We start from the raw sequence: 20,229 nt of genomic DNA, 5'->3' as shown, positions 1-20,229 counted from the left end.
AATATAAAGTGATTTTCAAAACATTTTTGCTACTATGGATATTTTGAAGAATTAGGAAGTTACCAAATTACTGAATTTTCCATTTTATCAAATCTTCCTTATGTGATTAAATAAATAAAATTATCATTAATACCCTCTTTGTCTCTTGAGGCTGAAACACCACTAGTGAAACATCTGGTAAAGATCAGAGAGAGTGTAGCTTCCAAATCATATCCCACAAGGCATCAGTCTGTCAAATATTTAATGCAAACTCAATAATTTTAAAAAATACAACTAAATTGCAAGATTTTCCCCCCAATGATTTTACATAAGAAAGAGATGCTGGCATATTTATTTGTGTATATACATGTTCAACATACTGTAGACATCCATATGTCACTATAAATTACAAACTTCTTAGTATAGGTAAAAACAAAACCACAGAAATTCTCATCAGAAGGGGCATTAACCATGGTGTATAAGGCGTCTGTCAAATCGGATTTCACATCCCAAAACACAGTTTAGAAACCTTCCATTTGGTAGTGGTTTAATTTCATTTTCCTTTAGAAGGTATTTAATCCACGTTACCTGGGGAGCTAGCCCTTCATGAACTTTGTCCTGAAAATAAATTTGTAGCAGATTTGGGCAGACGTTTCAAAGCAAATCGTGGGTTGTGTTCCTTTGCCCTGGGATTCTAGGATTAATGAAAAACAATAGATAATGAGAAAAACCCTAAGCGGTTAAATATTTGAGTCTTTATCCTCATTAAGCAAAATCATTAACTACATGATAGTTAATGTTCCTTGTAGTTCATATTTGTTTTGTGTTTTTTTCTCTAATTTCCTGTCCCAAAATAATGTTTTTAAAATTAGAATTGTGTAAAGCTTTTCATAAATGATCTGATTAAGGGAATGTATTTCAAAGTTTCTGAGGTTTGTTCCTGTATAGATTTTAAAATGTATTTTTCTTAGTTCATTCAGACTGTAGCAGCATAGAAAATTAGAATGACAATTTATTAGTAACATCTTTTGTGATCTTTGGACTATTTCTTGATTACCTTTACTATATGTGTGGTCTTGTTGACGTCTTTTAGTTCAGATAGAATTGGAGTGTGTAGAGTGAAAAAGCAAACACATTTATTTTTCCAAACAAAGAGGTAGTCTGATTCTCTTTGATCTTTCAGAAGTGTTTTTATCAAGCTCTGGGAAGAATGATGTGGAAAAAAGATGTTATTTAATTTTTATTTTTTCCAGGCAGATTGATTAATTTCTACTGTAATTAACTGAGTCGGCTTCTTGACGATCTAGAGGACAATGGATGTTGTAATCCTGGTTAGTGGCGATGTATGTGGCTGGTGAATTTAGATCCTGGGTGGGCAGGCAGATTCAACTTCCCATCTGTGTGAATTCGGGGTAGTCTTTATCCAGAGGGGAGATGGGTTGGTCTAACAGGTGTCATCACTCATACGGAGGTTGGTGTAGATAGGAATTTGGTCAGAAAATGGAATGACACTTGTGTATTCTTATTTTGTAGCACAGTATTTATTCTAATTTTCTTGGGCCGTAGACACTGCACTTGAGAAGGAGGAATGATGAATCCTTTTGAGAGAGAATTCTGAAGAATCTAAAAAAACAATTAATTTGAAAAGTTGTTGAGAAATTAGAAAATGAGATGGCCTGGTTCTGGGCAGGCAGGGGCAATGGGCATGAGTAATTTAATTATACCATGCTCCAAACTTAGGGTGACCATATAATTTATTATTCAAACTGGGACACTTTTGTGAGTGAAAGGGGTTCTATTTCACGGGAATATCAGTGTAAACCAGGAGTGTCCTGGGAAAACCAGACTGTATGGTTGTCCTACCCAACTATTATATGCACTGAGGTGTCCACCCACTCCATGCATGGTCGTTCATTCATTTGATCACTGAGTACAAGCCACGTGCCATGCCCTGTCTTGGAAGCGTGTACATGGATAAATGGGACATTAATAGTTATTTACATAATAATGAAACAAGAGCTGTGATAAGGTCTATACACATTGTTTTAATGGGAAAACAAGGGGAAAAACTTCCAGCTATGTCTGTAAGAGTCAGGGCAGGCTTCTTAGAGGAGGTGACTGCATCTTGAAACGAGAGTAATTCTTACAGAAACAGGGAAGGAGGCCATTCAAGTGGAGGCACCACATAATGTAATAGCACAGGGGTGCAAAAGAGCCCAGAAAAAGAAACAGTTCTTTCTTTCCAAGTATGTAGTTTGATGATTCCCAGACTAGGTAGCAGTGGGACGTGAAGCTGGAAATTTACCTTGGGCAAATCACAAAGGACCTATGCTATCAAATAGAGATAAATGTTTTTAAAATGAGAAAGAATTACATATCTAGTTAATACAAGTGCAAATACAGTTAATGCAAAAAATTTTTAAGAGGAGCCTCAGTGAATGTGCATTAGCACATGTGAAACGAAACTTTGACTGCCCCAAACCATCTCCATTAAAGTTTATAGTTTTATTCTTCATTAAAATGTATCTCTTGGCAGCTATCATATGAATTTTCCTTAATGCCAAGTGGTCCGCCAGGGAAACACATAGATGGAAACAAGCCTAAAAACATTTCGTGTGGTCGACTTGAAAGAACGAAAAACCTGGGGAAGGCTAGAGACCAAGGCTGTTTGATCAGTTATGTCCAATGATTAAGATGTGGACAAAGGCTGCATACGTTATCCTGTGTATGAGTAGCCTTCCATTAGTTAAATATTTTCTTTTATAATCTGTAGAAAGAGTGAAGTACTGTTAAACAAAGGTTTGGACTGCCACTCATTATGTTGAGCCTGTCAGCCCTTTTTCAGACTTCTTCCCCCACCCCCCATTGCTAAGATTTACTTTGGAATTTTTTTCTGCTCAGACCAAATTAATACAGAATAGAGCTAAATGTGTGAGATGGTTAGAAGAGTGCAAAATTAAATCAGTTCTCATCAAAATGGTGCCCGTTCGGTGTGATTGATTCAATCTCTCTAAACTGAGGAAGGCAGAGTGAAAGGAGAGACTCCGCTTTTGTTACTTGAGCTTCCTGCTCTAGCAGCAGTCGCCTCACCTGGGGTCTGTGCCTCCCAAGGTTGGTCCATTTGCCTGTGCGACCAGAGAGCACAGCAGAGAGTCTATCTCAGTGGACTTAGGTGTTTGAGTGTTCCAGATATGGCATCTAATTGTTCTTGCTCTTCAAACTCACGATGCAGTGTCTCAGGCTTGTCTCTCCAGAATAATTTCTTTTCTGTGTTTTAGAGTGTTTATTTAAAAGTGCTTTAATTTTCAAGTTGGGGCGTGGATATTGGGCCCCAGTAGCCCATCCTTCTGTGCTAAATGTTGCTGCTACTAAGTAAACTCTTTCTCTTCTGTCATTCTCTTCCCCATTCCCAGTCACAATTTCTAGTGTGAGAAGAGTGAATAGACGGTGATTTGTTAGCTAACAGAATGGATTTGGGAGTGGGGGAGCAGTTGTAATGGAGGAAAAATGGGAGGCTCCACCCTAAACAACATTCTGAAGTAGAAATTTATCTTCCATTGCATTCGTAGTGACTCCTACTGTTTCTTCCCTCAGAATTTCCATGCTGCCTCAGGGCCCTTCTTTTCATTCTTTTTCTTTCTCTCCACCTATTCAAGTCTTGCTTTTGGGAAAGAACTTCTGCAAAGATAATTAAAATTCGTACATATAAAATGATGAATGACTGAGAAAAGACTCAGTGCTCTTGCCCTCCTAAGAGTAGGTACATTTTTATGAGGGAGGATGTATTAAACCTCTCCCCTTAGAATGAAAACTTCTTTGGTAAAATGGGAGGGGAAGGAAAATAACTGTCATAAATCCTGAGCAACTAGATTGGTTTAATCTTCACTCTAGCCCTCGGAGTGAAATAATGTGTGGCGTTTGAGATTCACACTGTTCTTTCTGCTGTATATTCAAAGATCATTATTCACCTTTGAGTCCTATCTGCAGTACCTGGCTTGATGATTAGATGTACTTATAGTAGACCCCAAATATATACATATCTGTCTGCATCTATATACATACATATCCATCTGTCTACCTACCTATTTATCTACCTACCTACGTCTGTGTGGATATAGACGTATCCATGTATGTATGTATACCTGGAGTTAGTAATGGGGATACAGTGAGGTTCATTATTCTATTGTTTCTATTTCTGTGAAGATTTGAAGTTTTCTATAATAAAAAGCTAAAAGTAGAAGGGCTCACCATGATAAAAATCCAGCAACCATCTGACACTGTACCACGCCATCCCATTATTCTTGACTATATTTCTATGCTGTACATCACATCCCCAAGACTTACTTGTTTTATACCTGGAACTTTGAACCCCTTACTTATTATCTGCTCCCTTTTTAATTTTTCAATTAGAGTTGACATTCAACATTATTTTATACTAGTTTCAGGTGTATAGCATAGTGGTTAGACATTTATATAATTTAGGAAGTGATCCCCCTGACTAGTACCCACCTGGCACAATACATAGTTATTACCATATTATTGATTCTATTCTCTAGTCTTTATATCCCTGTGACTATTTCATAACTACCAATTTGTATTTCTTAATCTCCAATAATATTGTGATAGAGTTGTACAGTGTCAGATGGTTGCTGGACTTACCATAGTGATCACTTCTTTAGCACAGGGAATATAATCAGTAATGTGGTAATAACTGAATAGTGCCAGGTGGGTACTGTTGAATAACTATGATGTACACCTGAAACGATATATGAAATATAATATTGTATGCTAGCTATATTTTAATAAAAATCTCTTTTAAAAAGTTAAAAGTACATAAAACATTTTTTCTTATCTTAGAGGAAAGAAAAGCACAATTTGTTCCCTCCAGCACCTCAGAATGATGCCAGACATTGTTTTTTCCTTAGGTAACCTATGTTCTACTGATCTGAAAGCAAATTAATTTTTTCCGTTGCTCCTGAAGGTCTCTGAAATCACTCTGCTTAAGAATGAGATGCGAAATACTCTAGGCAATAACATAATATTTGAAAAGGCAAGTGATAATCAGGAAGCATTTTTGGAAATATTAAGATAATCCAGCCTCTGTAACGGACAGCTCAAATCTCAGTGGCTTGGTATGATGAAGGTTTATTTCTTATTCGTTTTCTAACATAGCTGGCTCCTTGTGATCGTAGGATAACTCAGGATCCTTTAATCTGAATGGTTCCACCATCTGAGTCTCGGGAGAAAGACAGAATGTTGAGGATTGTGCAGAAGGTTTTAGGAGCTAGGTCTAAAAGGGACACACTTCGCTTCTTCCTGCATCCCAGTGACCAGAACTCAATCACATAACCCCGGCTAATTGCAAAGGAGGTTGGGAAATGCGGTCTTTCTGTATGTGCAGGAGGAAATGAAACAAGAGTATTGTTTCTGCCCCAAGGAACTACAGGTGCCCTCCCTGCTTCCTCCGTAACTTATATTGGTTCTCTGTATCCCCTTGAAGAGAAGAAACGTTTCAGTCTCGATCTTTGATTTTCCTATGAGTGGCAACCCCGTCTCATCAAAGTGGTTTTGTTACTTTTGTCGTATCAGTCCTGGCTCCTGCAACATGCTCTTCAATTTACTAAACCTTTTCCATTTTTCAAAAAAAACGTACTCTCCAAGGATTCCATTGCCGTACAGTCACCACTGCTGGGAAAACTCTTGTTAACTCAAGTGAATTACTCAATTTTTCCCACGTTGGGCAAATTGCATGTTCTTGGTGCACAATTCCCCACTGCTCATCATCTTTCTAAGTCACAAGGATGTTCGATGTCTTCATGTCCCACAGGTACTCACCCTTGAGGGAGATCTGCTCATTATCAAGGGCAAGTTCATAATGAATCACTGAGAGATCCACCACTGTGAGCAGAAATTTAGTTTGAAGGACTGTTTTACCCAGACCCTGAAAATCAATATTCCCCATCTGTTCATAAAGTAGCTTATTTGATACACACAGTATGGTCATAAATGCTCTTCTATTCTCTGAATGCTTGTTTTTGGTCATGAACTGGCACACACTCAAGGAAAAAATGACAATGTGCCTCTATGGACACTTTTGGTCCATTTCCATAAATATATTCAAACAAAATGAAATTGCCTGGCTCTTTATAATATGTTCTTTAGTGTGTTTAAGCTTGCAAAATTACCCCCAGGGATGACAAATTGTAAACATCATGCAATACCACAGCCCCGGTTCAAGGCCTGTTTCAGTGTTTAGCCGACATGCACCCTTCCTAGAAACATTTAAAGTGTTTTAGGAAAATGTAACTAGGCAAACAAGCTTATCGGGAGCGACAATAAAAAAAAAAAAAAATCATTGATTCTAATTATGAGGCGTCACATATACAGAAACAAAGCAGCTTTTGTGTAGTGGAAAATCTACTTGTTCTCTGAAACACATGGAGTGCTTTCCAGTGGTTTTAGATAATTAGGCTGACAAGGTTTCAGGGCTCTGACCTTTTGGCCCATCTCAAATGATTCAGCTGCACTTGTCGAAACTTGTTGAAGGTGTTGGTGGGAGGTGTGCTGAGATACAAGTTGTTATAAGGGTGTGAAAATAAGACAGGTACCATTGCTTTTTCTGAAAGCCCAAACGACACATATATCGAGGTGGTGAGTATTCGAGTTCTTGAGGCAAGAATTGAGTTTATTGTAATGATTTCTACTTGTCTCTGTAGCAAGTATTTCCCCCAGCAGCCCAGTGCATTTGACCCACCATTGGTGAGGATTCCAGCAACTCCCACTGTCTGGGTCAGCCTGATCTGCTCCGTTGCGTGCCCCAGGAAGGCCAGCGTTGTGTTGTAACCCTGGTTTTGTGCTGTGTTCATGGAATGGGGCCTTTATGATGGAACCAGGCAAGGAAGAAGTGGTATAATCTGAACAAATAATGGAGAAATCACTCTAATTGCTTCCTCTATTGAGGTAGTAAATCAAAATCAACAACTGTGTCACTGTCATTTTTCTTGAATTCAGAACGTCAGAAAAAATGAATTTTACTCGACCACAGGGTCAGAAACATAGATCTTGGTAAATCAGTGGGCAATTTAGTTCAAAATTAAGAGTACATATTGACCATTTGCAGTGTCAACGAATTATTTTCAAGGAGGAGTTTCATGAAAGGAATTTTTAGTTGCTTGATTGTACATTTCCTTCAAAGATTGCTTGCTGATTACCGTCAATTAACAAAAAAATAATAAATAAAAGCCTATTGTGTTCTGAATGAATGATGCTGCCACATGACTTGATAGCCTCCTGCTGCACTTGTCAAACAGCTCTGCCAAGGAGTGAAATTTTGAAGTTGGAGCCCCACTTAGCCATGTTTAGAATAGGCTTAATTTAAGGTGTCTGCAATGGGGGACAATTTAAAATTTTTCAATAGAGAATTCATGCGTTTCTAAAAAACAATATACTGACCATCTCTAAATCACTTCTGCTTCCTCCATTTTTACTCAGATAGATATTCTATAAAATTAAAAAGAGAATATAAAAGAAAATTGTCTTAATATGGAAAAAAATTACAAGGTTTTTGTATAATTGTTTCACTAAAAATCTATTAGCTATTTAAATATTTGGTTTATATTTACATTTTAATGCAGGGTCATTCATCTAATTATAGGTGTGCATGCTTTCTGTGGTCTCTAAAAGTGACCCTCCGGTACAAAACAGAAAGAAAGGTCTCTGGTGACTCTCTATTTTACTCACCCAACTATTTATTGAACTACTGTTTCGTGCCAATCACTTTTCTAGGCTGGGGAAACAGCAGTGAATAGATCAGACTCAAAACTCCCTGTTCCTTTGGAGCTTACATTCAGAGGGGAGATAGTAAATAATGTAGACATCTGTGGAAAGAAAGTTTCAGGCAGAGAGAAGAGCAAGTGAAAAGGTTTTGAGGCAGGAGTGTTGGCTTGGCAGGTTTGAGAAACATCAAAGCAGCCAGGGTAGCAGGAATAGAGTGAAGGAGGAGGAGAGAGAAGAAGAGATCAGGGAAAAATAATGAAGACCGAATTGTTTAGGGCCTTGTAGGCCATTGGAAAGGTGGTTTTGAGTAGAGGAGTGATAGGACCTGGCTTATGTTTTAATAGGATCACTGCATGCTGCATGGAGAGTATATTGAAGTGAAACAAGGAGTAGAAGCAGGACCGAACCCTCATGAGTGGGATCATTGCAGTAGCCTTGTCTCTGGTCTTCTTGCTGTGTCCAATGGTGGATTCTGGATATATACACATAGACAGATTTCCCAGTGGATTTGATATGGGGTGTGGGAGACTGAATTGTCAGGGGTGACCCCGAGTTTTGGCTTGCATGTCTGGAAGGATGGCAGTTATCTTTAACTGAGATGGGTGTACTTGTGGGAGGTTTGGGAAGGAAACAGACAGTTTGGTATTGGCTGGCCTGATTTAAAGTGAAATGAAAAGTAGAGTCATGAAAAAATTGATATCTGTACTCCTGGATTCCATGAGGGATGGGTGAAAGGAGAATTGAGTAGTTGAAGTAATGAACTTTTTATCAAACACCTTGTATCTCTTTTGCCCTGCTTTGTTGTCTTGCTCTGACCCCGCCTGCCATGCATGTATCTAGGAGAATTTCAAGGGACCATGGATGATTAAAAAAAAAAAAAAAGGTTGAAGAGGTTCTTCCAAGTTGGCCTGCCATTGGCTAACTTGTACGTGTGTCTCCAGACCAGAAGATAAGCCGACAGGAAACAAGGACAGGCTCCAAGAGAATAAATAGGTTTCTACCATCATGGTCTTATGCTCTTGACACTGAGGGAGGTATTAATGACAGCATCTATATCTCTTAATTCATCTAGAACTTAATAGTGTATAAACAGACACTCTGAAAAATAATATCAGTTGTACCATTGTGGTGACATTGAGGTGGTCAGGACTCCGGGACCAGACTGGATGACTTCTTAGTCAATGTGTGTTGACGGGATCCGGAAAGCAATGGATAGTTTTTATTTTGTTTTTTTTTTCCCCTACCTTTGCAACATGAGATATGAGGTTATGTTTTTTAATAAATTAATCTCTCAGTGAATTTGATAGTATCTTATGTTTCAGAATGCATCTTCTCAATTGCTTGGCTGACTTCTCCTTAGAGCGCTTGCTCTAAGAATGTCACGTAGTGTTAATAAGGAACAATGTGAAAGGGCTACTGGTTCGAGGTTTCTTAGGGGTTGTACTCAGTTTCGTGTTCTAAATGTGTAAGTTGTGTGAAAGGCTCTATTCTTGGTCATCGAAGCATAGTGAATCTGTGGAAATAACTTTAATTTTAAGATCACACAATTATATTTTTTCTTACTGTAGAAATAGCTTAGTGAAAAACCTTCTGTGTACCATGTATTGGGTTTGTTTACTGTGGATCATGATAGATAGGGAACAAAACCTTACATTTCAGCTTTTGGAAAATTTTATGATATTCATGTCCATGGCAATAAAACTTCTTTGGCTCCGGTGGGGGTGCCTCTTTTGTTTGACTGAAGTGTTATGACATGTCTATATCCAGAGACGGGATAGAGATTTTTTTTTTCCTCTTTACATTTATTTTTTTCTTCCGTTGTCTCCCATCTCCTCCTATCTTTCTAGCACCTACTCATTCCCTTTGTTTTTTTCTTCTATGCAAAGCTACTGAGGGTGACTGCAAAGAGAAAACAAAATGAAGGTTGTAACAGTGCTTGAAAGCTGTGTGTGTGTGTGTGTGTGTGTGTGTGTGTGTGTTTCCATTTAGTAACTATAACTATGAAAGAAAGCATATTCAGTGCTTAAAAACAGTGACATCGAATATTTAAGTATATCTTATGGAGGTGTTATCTATTTGAGGGGCTGTCTTATATTCTCTAGCAAGGTATACTATCCTACTAGTTAGGGCTGGGCTTCACAACCTCACACTATTGAGATTTTGGACCAGATAATTCTTTGTTGATGAGGGGCTCTCTTGGGCATTGTAGGATGTATAGCTGCATCCCTGCTTCTACCTAGTATATGAAGTAGCACACCTTTGATGCTCAGTGGTGACAAAAAATATTTCCAGCCATGCTCTGTGTTTCCTGTGGGGCCACATGGCCCCTGTTTGAGAACCACTGAGTTAGGGGAACCTGAGTTTATCAGCCTTATTCATGTAGAGGCAGGGCGGTTATTTTGAGGTTATAGCCAATGCTTGAAAAAACTTGGCTTAAAAACAAAAACAAAGACATCTTCACTTAGCATTGCCAAGTGAGAACTTGTGAGAGCCTCTCCTCTTCCTTGACCTCACCAAGGACCCTGGCTATGACCTCTGCAACTTCTCTTTACTAGTTGATGAAATAATCTTTTATGTGTCTAGGAATATAGTAGGAAGGGATGCAAATTTTTCCAAGTGATGCAAATTTTTCCAAGTATCTGGTTGACACTCGGATTTCCTTTTCTTATAGAAATACTGGTATAAATAGAGGGTTAGTTTTCTGTCCTAGGAATATGGTTGTATATAGAATTTATCCTCTTTGGATGGGGAAGCATCTAACGTAGAAATAGTGTGACATTCTAAGCCAAAATTCTAACCTTAGATGAGCGTAATCCCCATAAATGTTCAACTTCTCACTAATTTCAATATTTATAGTGAAACTGTAGTGCTGAAAATGTACAGAAATTTAGAAGTCCAAATTTCTAGTTTCACTGTGTCTGTCCTTGGGATGCTCTGCCTCTTGATTCTAGAAGTGAAACCCATTTCAATCTTTCATTTAGAATATGTCACCCAAAGGGTGGACTTTTGGTGCCTAATGTGACACTAAACATAATGACTCATTAACAGGAGAGGGAGTTCTCTTTCCATCACAACCCACCTTTATAAGAAAAGCCAAAAGAACCTTAGGATTTATAGCTGTGTCAACTAGCAGGACTTAAGACATTAACCTTTTTTTTTTTTTTTTTTGAAGTCAGCTAATTGGGAGTAGTTTAAACACAAACAAATTTTTGTGCATCAGGGAAATCATAGGTAAAATTATCAGTAGTTGCATATATTATCCTAGAAGAATAACTTCCACAATATAAGACACTAATTGTTTAGCTAACCTGTTCCATGCAGGAGACTTTTTGAGTCAAGTCTGGGATTGCAGATGTTTTATACAGAATGATTAGTAGCAATAATAATCAACATTGACAAATGAAAGTGGCCTTACATGGTTTATACCGAATAATGAAAAGCCCACTACACTAGTGATAGAAGACAAGTAAGTCAGAACAGCTCTATTTGGACATTTGGAGCCTGAGAGTGAGAGAGTTTTCATGGTTTGAGACAGACTAGAGGGAAGCCGAACTCTACCTAAAATAATAACATCTTCCATTTGTTAAGTCGGGTTTACAAAGCACTGTCCCATGCATAATCTCATTCTCGCAACAATCTTTTGAAGTAGAAAAGATGGTTGCAATTTTCATTTCCATTCGCAAATGAGGGACTAGCTCCCATGACTTTATCTCCGCTTATATAGCCAGTAAGTACTGGGCTGCAAACCAGGACCCAGGTCTGTTGGACTTCTGGACCAGAGTGATTTTCCATTCCACCCTAGCCTTTCATGAAGTTATTGGGAGTTTACACCATTCCATGCTCTGCTGTTTTCCAAGGCCTTCACCCCTGATTCCTTCCTCCATCTCACCAGGACAGTGACATTGTACAATTCTGTTCGTTTTGCATGCCCCTGGTGGTGTACACCTAGAGGGTCCCTGGGGCACTAAGTACATAGACCATGTAGAATTCCATCTAATGGGCATTGTCTACCCCAGTGTTAATTAAAATTGTATAGTGACAGTTTCAGTGAGTAAAATGGCTCTCTGTGCCTAGAAAATTTACAAGAATCAGTTTTTCCCCCCTTGTTTCCTCCCATCAATATTACAGCACTTAAAACACTGTTTAACTCTAGAATACTGCTTGTGAAAATGGCCACTCAAATCCTGCTGAATTCAAAGAAAGAGGTACCCCGGCTTTTATTCCTTTAATTAAAGAACTATCCTGGTATCGTTTGACACTATATCATTTCATCTTGTTTAAGATGATAGAATTTTATCCGTTTGAATTTGGTTATACTGGAAAAAGCACATTTTTGCTTAATACAAAACTATGTATCTCTGAACCATGCTATCAAGGAGTAATAGAAATGAGCTTGTTTATCATTTGTTTCTCCTAATTAGTCAAGTGTCTTTTGTCCTGTTTTGTTGTACATCCTCCCCCCTTTAAAAAATACCAATATACCTTCTATTTTCCAGAAGTTATTTGTCCTCTTTTCATGAGTGATCAATTTTGTGAGACAAAAATGTGTGTAAGAAGATCAGTTGAGTGACTAGAGTAGTGTGTGGTTTAACAGGTCAGCCTGACAGGGAGTAAGGCCAATTAGATGGAAGGAGAATGACCTGCCAGGTTTAGACTTTGTAACTTTATGCTCCCTCCCTTATTCTGTTTTCTGTTGTTAAGAACTTTGATTTCTAGTACCAATATATAACAGAATGAATACTAGGTAAAGAGTAAGAATGCCACAACTTTTTCTTCTTATAGCATTTGACACCTTTTCAAAACATTCTTCTATAGTATGAGTTATTTTACTGTTGCAAAGTCCAGTATGCAAGGCAGGAATGGGCAGTCTTATTATTTTCATTTTATAGGCTAGAAAACTGAGGCTCAGAGATTTTATATGCGAGAATTGCCCAAGTTAATCAATTATGTGACAGATTCTTTATGTTATGCTGTATATCTTATTATTTTCACCCAGAATAATATTAGGAAATTGAAGGTAAAAACACATTTTAAGCAATTTTAAATTCTTTGTGGAATGAAGTGAGATATAAATAAAATGCAAACAGCAGGTAAGACTCTTATTAAATAAATACAAACACTTTTGTTCATACTTAATATGTAACTTACTATGTTCTGCAAAACAGAAACCAATAGAAATTAAGTTTGGAAGGAGCTTAGAGACTCAAACCTCATCGTGGAGCAAGACTTTGTCACGGGTTGAATTGTGTCCCCTCAAAAAATATGTGGACGTCATTACCCCCAGAACTCAGAATGTGACCTTATTTAGAATAGTGTCTTCATAGAGATAGTCAAGTTAATGTGAAGCCATTAGAGTGGTCCCTAATTCAGTATGACTGGTGTCCTCATGAAAACGGACAAGTCTGATGCAAGGACAGACACAAACAAAAGGAAGATGGTGAAGAGACAGAGACACAGAGAAAGCTACTGAAGATGAAGGCAGAGATTGGAGTGAGGCATCTACAAGCCAACGATTGCCAGGGACCCACCAGAAGTTAGGAGAGAGCACAGGGCTCAGCCTCCCTCACGGCCCTCAGAAGGAACTAACCCTACTGACACCCTGCTTTTGGACTTCTAGCCTCCAGAATTATGGTGTGATTTTTAAGCCACCCAGTTGTTGATAACTTGTTTCAGAAACAAGTTGGTAACTTGTTTCACCAGGAAACGAATACAGACTTCCCTCTGTGCCCGCCTTCTACAAGCTGCTGCAGGCAAGCGCTGCCGCTGCCTCTATCCTTCTTGCTGTCATAACTGCTCTAAGCCAAGCAGCGAGACACTGGACTTTATACGGAAGGCAGCAGGGAGCCATTGGAATATAGTAAGAGGAGGAAGAAATGATCAAACCTGTGTTTTAAATGCTCCCTTTGGCTGCAGCTTGGAGAAGCGATTTGGGAAGTATGGTGGGGGCAAGACCATAGACCAGTAAGTATGGTTTTATACTGGTCCATTTGAGAGATGATGAGGGCACAACCTGAAGTGAGGAGACACAGAATTTATCATCCTCCTTAGGTTTCCAAGATGTTAATCAGTACAGCCTCATGTGCAAGCTCTCTCTTAGCCTGTGGGCCCGAGAAGGGTGGACCAGCTTTCTCTTGGTAACATTCTGGTCAGCCATGCGTCACTACTACAAACATACTCATAGTGTATGTTTTCTGAAGCCCAACTCGTAGTAATTTGGGGATTACCACACTCTTCCCTGGACACAGGCATCTCATGCTTTGAGCTCTGCATGCTGGTTTGTTTAATGTCTTTCAGCAGTATATGAGAGCTAACCTGCAGACGAGTGACTACACTTCCAGGGGAAACTACATTATGAGTCTCTTTATTTGAATCAAGATCCCTGGAATTTTATGTCTCAACTCTGATCGTGGTTTTTACTATAATGAGTCTAAAAGGGTGAAGAAGTAAGATGTTATAGTAAGTGATGGGGCAGAATATTTCAATAAATTAGAAATTAGATTAAGTTTAGAGCCATCTTGATACTTTTAAGGCACAATTGTACTACTATATACAGTTGGAAGAAAGAAATGCTGCAGAGGCCTTAGTTCACATCCAATTAATCTCTCAGGGTAATTTGTTTACTGGATACTGCTGCCAAATCTGTGAGTTGCTTTCTTCAGGGGTAAGGGTTAGTTGATGAAGTGATTTATTATGTTTCTGTTACACGGCATATCGATCTTGCTCATGGAAAATGTTAACCGTGTCCCTTCTCTATCATTCATCTTCCACTTCCCCCATTCGTTATCCCCATCCCCCATCAGTAATTCTTGTATTACAGAGGGCCATCTCATTAGGAATATTCCAAGGTCAGTGAATGGCATGGCTCTGTGTGTTGCTGCAGAATTTTAAAAAGGCATTCATTACTCAGCATTGCAAGAGGGAATTAGCATTTAAGTAAGAAAGTGTTACAAAGTCTTGAAAGTGGATCCTTCCTTAGCTTCAGTGAGAAATCCAATTCTCAGATATTTGTTTTTATTTTCATATCTCTCAACTGCACCAGCTCTCACATCTTTAATCCTTTAGTCCTGCAGTGGAGAACAATATGTGGGCCGCTCCGTGTGATACTGAGACCTTGTTTTCAAAAAGTTATGAACTATTTCTGGCATACATAAAACTATAAGAATAATATAGCAAGGAGTCAGATAGACCAATGGAATAGAATAGAGCCCAGAAATGACCCACAAATAAACAGAAACTTCATATCTCAGGATTCTGCTTTTTTTCCCCTTTAACTGGGTAGTGGGCCTTCCCAGTACTTTTGGGGATGATGCAAACTTGGCACCATTGGGTTCTTGGGACATGATCCCAGTAAATTCCCCATGTTGATAATAGTCAGAATATAATGAGATATTTCTGACATTGAGCAAAGTGTTTCACATCTACAGCAATAGCACAGCAAAACACCCATGGTTGTATTTATTCGAAAATATCCTGGCAAAATATTTTGGTCAGTGTGTAATACTGTTATAGTCTCTAACATGTTGCATTAAATGACCCTACCAACTTCTGATGTCTTCAGTCTAAAGTCCCAGAAGAGGGAGGAAGCCAGTGGATGTGGCCAAAGGAGATGTTGTCTCCCTTCATCTGTCTTCTCACTGAAGAGTGAGAAAGTGACAAAAGCATCCAATGAACCCAAATTCTGCCTCCAGGTGAGCCCTGAAGCTCAGGGTTTCATTTAGGTCCATGTTTCTCCCTATTTCTTCGTACAGGTTAGGTGTCCTGTTATGGTATAGGTCCTCATTCAAGCAGAAGCTCACACATACCTTTTTACTCTCAACCCGGGAAGAATATTTTCCTTTTGTCCCTTACTTTAGGGTGGAGGCAACCTTAGTTCCAAGTGGCTTTGGATGGCAGGGAATTCTAAGATAGGATACTCTTGCCCCAGCCAATTGGAGATGTGCTGTTCTCCAAACCTGCAGGTCTCTCTTGCAAACATAGCTCTCCCCAAGGAGGGAGGAGTAACTTCATTTTAGCTTATTCCATCTTTTGTTCCCCTTCCTCCCTCAGTTTATAAGCTGTCTTCCCTTCACCCATCTCTGCCTCTCCCTCACCTCTCCCTCCAGCCTTTTTCAGAAGACTAGATTGTATCTCAGATAACTCCCAAACTCAGAGAGGTAGTCTTCACTACAAATAACCTCAGATTAAAGATATTCTACTGTAACTTTTAATTTAGTCCTTCAGCCACTAGATGGATTTAAGTAAGTAAGGACTCTGCCCCTTCACCCCCCAACCCCACTTTGTAAAAATAATAAATGGTAACCAAATTGAAGAAAGGGCCTTTGAGAACTTAAGAGTTCTGGAGTTATTCATAGGATGAATGCATTACTTTTGTTTTTGGTACGAATTAACAATACAAATGACCTTTCAGTTGAAACTATTCCTGGACTAGGTGTAGGAATGATTCAGTCTACGTCTTTATAACACAACTGGTAGGAAAAAAGAACCTAACACCCATATTTACCTTAGTCTAAATGGAGTCAATTAACAACAAATCGTCTGGTTATTTTAGCACTATGTAGAAACATAGATTTTAAGTCACTTTTGGTGATTCAGAAAAGTGTTTTTAGAATTATCTACTTAATCCTTTGGTGAACAAACTTACCTTGTTCTTTTTCCTTATTTTCCCTTAAAAATACATTTTTCTTTTTGCTTTGCATTCAGATGTATTCCTGTTATGACACAATCTGTGACGGAGAATTTTTGTTTTCTTTAAGTCTGGGTTTCTGGGTGTAGAGAATATACAGCAAAGAGCAAAGAAGCCAGATTTGGGGTTTAATACAGCTGGGTTTGATTCCTTGCTTAACTCCTCTGAGCTTTAGTTCCTTAGGCTGTAAAAGGAAGATAATAATATTTACCTTATCAAATTGTTGGCAGGCTGAAGAGAAGTAATGGAGAACAACAATGCCAAGCGATTAGTAGGGACTCACTTCTTAAATGTTAGTTCCTTTTTCTTTCTGTGTGGGCAGATTGAGGTTCAGCTCTGTTTAGCCCAAGTATTGATGGATTCATTCAAAATGAAGCAAATTTATTCCTAATTCATGTTTGTCATTCATTCCCTCTGAGGGAAATCAGAGGAATGAAATCTTCAAGAGGACGGAATTGTTGGCAGAGGAGAGAGTAGAACCCATACGTTCCCTTTTCTCAAACCCAGACCATTCCCCTTACAGTTTAGCTTGACTCCTTGATCCAGTAAGCCTTACCCTTGATTTCTGTAAAACATGGCAGCCACCTAAACAAATCTCCCAATCTAGTAACCAAAGGGATACGAGCAAATATGCTCACCATCTACGTGGACATCAGGTTTGTTATAACATAATTTGTTAATAAAGACCAAGTCATACTATGTATTAGGTTGGTGCAAAAGTAATTGCAGTTTAAAAGGTTAAAAATAATTGCAAAACCACAGTTACTTTTGCACCAACCTACTAATTTGTATGTCCGTGGTTACTCTTTCATTAATATCCCTCCTGAAACTTAGAAGTACTCAGAATGTGGATGTCTTTTTGGTGTAGCATGAGATGACACCCAGTGGTAAGCTTTATGATCAAGGAATGTCTTGTCCAAAGGGTGTGTGCATTTAAAATTGGACAGAAGTTGGCAGATTTCACCCCCATAAGCAATTGGACTGATTTGTACTCTCACTAGCCGTGAGCATGACAGTTTCTCCCCCACCTCACCAACAGAATCTATCAGCAAATACTGTAATGTTTGCTATTCTGGTTAGGTGAAAAATGTTTGTCTTTTTAAGAATTCACTGACCCATTTTGATTTTCCTTATTCCTCAGCCCCTCTGTCCTCCCGGCCGTGTTCCTCCCCTTCTCTTTCTGTCCATCCTCTGGTGTTTTTGGTTGAGATTTTAGATTGCTTAAAGTCTTTTATTAGAAAGCATCCACGCAAAAGGGGATTTAGAAGGACCCACATTTGAGACATTTGCGGGAAACTGAATTCAAAGAGGATGAGAAAGGCAAGGAATCACTCTCAAGAATTCATCAATAGCAAAGTATTAATTCAACACATGGTTGACCTGAAATTCCTACGTTTTTTTGGAGTGGGATTTTAGGAGGTGAGGCCTCAAAGATATTGAAGAATTGAGAAGGCCTTCTAGTCGACTTGTCCTATTGGGACCAATGAATATATCTATGACCTCAAATGGCCTAACGTTCAAATGAAAGGTGTTTGGCAACACCAAGTCCAGCACATCTGCTGCAGTTGCAGTGTAGAAAAGTTGTAGGTGTGCGAGTCAGCCTCCCTGCGGGGTTAGGAAGTGAGCTAAAGATGCCTTGGCCTCCTGTAAGCGTCCTTAAGACCCATAGCCAGTCTTCAGATTATCTACAAATGATTTACAATTCCTCACGGTACCATAGAAAGCCAAGCCCGTAATAAGCATTTGTTCCTTGTCAATTTAGAACGTGCTAAAAACGAAATGACTTTGGATTCAGGGCCAAAACCCCGAGTTTCTTTATGCGTCTAGGCCACTCTGGTGTCCCAACTTTGGCTGGAAAGCCCCTGCCAATCCTGCGTAGGGAACACTGAATTGGTCCTCCTGTGACCTCCACATGCCTTTGTCCTCCCTTCCTGCACACTTTGCAAGAGCTGTTCATGCTCATTGAGAACATTAGGGTCAAGGTGATTGACTCATTTCAGTGTTTTTCCAACAGGAACACATTCATTCGTTGTTTTAATATCTTTCCAGGCAGTATAACATAGTGAGTGATTAAGAGCACGGACTCTGGAGCCAGATGGCCTGAATTTAAACCATGAGTCTGCCACTTAACATGTTACTTACATGCTCTGTGCCTCAGTTTTCTCATCTGTAAATGGGGGTAATAAAGTATACGTACATACATACATATGTATGTGGGTGCGTGTGTATAGCTTAGCAAAATGCTCAACTTACATTAAGTGATCTCTATGCTTATAATTAATACATTTTTTAAAATTTCAAACACTAAAGATAAGTGGAAAAATGCTTACTGTGTACAACTCTTGCAGACATTTTACATACATTAACTTTGCTCACAATAATTCCCTGGATATCGTCATCCGTGTTTTTTTTTTTTTGTTTGTTTGTTTTTTATAAACGGAATCTAAGGCACAGAGAGGTTACAAGGAACTTACCTAAGTTATAATACAAAATGGCCCAGCTGGCATTAGAAGTCGGACTCTAGAGCCTGCAGTTGTAGCCACTGTGCTGTGCATGAAGCGTCTCTTCACAGAACATAGAATCTAATGACTCGAGCATACTGGCAGCCATACTAATGGGAGTCCCAGCAATGGCAGTAATAGGAATAATGCCAGCCAGGTTCTAAGTGGGCATGTGTGTGCCTGAGGCTATGCCCACCACTTTACATGCCTTACGAGGGAGGTACTGTTAGAATCCCTGCAGATGAAGAAACTGAGAAACACAGCTGCCATGCTGGCTACCATGTGGCCAAGGTGTAATTTGAGCCTGAACTTGTTTGAGTCCAGTGTCCTTAACTTTCATGCCACCCTGAGTGCCTCTGGTTGGGATTCCATGCCAGGACCAGGTGGCCTGGGTGTGTCAGGCAGGACAGCAATATGGGTTCATCAGACTGGGAAGCTGTCCTTAGCCCTCTCTCATCTGATTCGGCCTGGAAAGACACTTTTCTTTTTTTTTTAAAGTCCCAAAGAACATTAAAATACAAATTCTCCTGTGACACTCCACAGGGACTACAAACAAGTCTTTTGTTTTGTTTTCAAGGGTGAGTCCGTTTCTGATCCTCAATATGAATGAATTCACGGGATTTTCTTAAGCTCGAATCAAATACTGATTAAGCCACGACTCCCATTTTGGATCTGTTGGGGGTTATAGGCAAGAAGCTAGCACTAAGAAGCCTAGTGTTTTCTAGAAGATGATGAAGGTATTGGTCTTTGTAGAAGAGGTGAGGCAGGGCAAGTCATCTGTATGCCTAATATGGATTTCTGGGACAAGCCCTTTGGTGTACATGGGACAGAAATCAGAAACAGACCTCTGACGCCCCTAAGAGCCCAGACAAGACAGCTCCCCCTGACACAGGGCAGAGGAAGGGAACAAAGAGCAAAGTTCTTGGATGTAACACCCTATGCCAAGAACATGGGACAGAGAGGGAGGTACCACATTGAATAATAGGTAGTGCTCCTCTTTTTGATCACACGAAGTATGGGCTTTTCCCTCTTCACTATGCCTTTAGTGAAGACAACTGAAACTTGAATGGTTTATGTTTTGGATATTTTAGATTTTGGCAATATTCTTCCTCAGCAATTTCTCAATAATTTTGAAATAGTACTCTATTTTCCTTTCCCCTTTGTTCATATGTTGCTTGAATTTTTTAAAGCATGTATGTAAATACAGTTTTGTATTATCTTTAATACCTATAGAAATAAATATGTACATTCATACAAACATATACACATAGAACATATATTTGTTTTTTC

At 39.1% G+C, this 20,229-nt stretch overlaps 1 protein-coding gene and 1 long non-coding RNA gene across 5 annotated transcripts in view; one reads left to right on the top strand and one right to left on the bottom strand.

Moving 5' to 3' along the window:
• Positions 1-20,229, top strand: part of GLIS3 (GLIS family zinc finger 3) — a 471,393-nt gene that overhangs the window by 199,297 nt on the left and 251,867 nt on the right. The window lies entirely within an intron of this gene.
• LOC141571338 (uncharacterized) overlaps positions 225-20,229 on the bottom strand; it is a 31,771-nt gene continuing 11,766 nt past the window's right edge. Inside the window, exon 3 of the long non-coding RNA XR_012496098.2 lies at positions 225-1,602. This is a non-coding gene — a long non-coding RNA (uncharacterized LOC141571338). The remainder of the gene's footprint in view (positions 1,603-20,229) is intronic.

Source organism: Rhinolophus sinicus, chromosome 16, assembly GCF_057876585.1.
Source record: "Rhinolophus sinicus isolate RSI-liver-muscle chromosome 16, RSI-T2T, whole genome shotgun sequence".
NCBI classification, from domain to species: Eukaryota; Metazoa; Chordata; class Mammalia; order Chiroptera; family Rhinolophidae; genus Rhinolophus; species Rhinolophus sinicus.
This window is presented reverse-complemented; position numbering and strand designations above follow the sequence as displayed.